The following is a 520-nucleotide window of genomic DNA, read 5'->3' on the forward strand; positions in this document are numbered from 1 at the left end:
CGATCGGTCCACAGGTCTCCCCTGTTTGTTTCCAATGCAGAGTCTTCACTTGCGTTCCTTCGATACGTCGACCTCTCCAGTCGATCTGCGGCTGCGTATCCTCGAAGAATGGGATTCCAAGGATGTAGTCGAATTCGTCGGGTATGGCGTAGACGACAGCCATACACTTGTACGCCTCGTCCAACCCAGACACCATGATTTCGAGGGGAAGTACCTCCAGTTCCGTCTCGACAATCTGGTTGTCTCCAAGCTTCACACGAATGCTCTTATCATTGAACTTCGTGTCCTTGAGTCGATGTTTGTCGACCCACTGTCTGGACACGTAGATTGTGGTTGCTCCACAGTCCAACAGCATTCTTTGGGTCGAAATGGTCGCGCCACTAACGATGATTTCCCCCTCGACGGAGAACAGTGGGCGCAACTTGTAGACGAGAGGGTTTTCGCACAGAACGTTAAGGCTGATGTTCTCAAACTTAACTGATCCGGCTATGTTCTCCTCCACGACAGGACCCTCATTCAC

Source organism: Phytophthora parasitica (assembly GCF_000247585.1).
Source record: "Phytophthora parasitica INRA-310 unplaced genomic scaffold supercont2.46, whole genome shotgun sequence".
NCBI classification, from domain to species: Eukaryota; Oomycota; class Peronosporomycetes; order Peronosporales; family Peronosporaceae; genus Phytophthora; species Phytophthora nicotianae.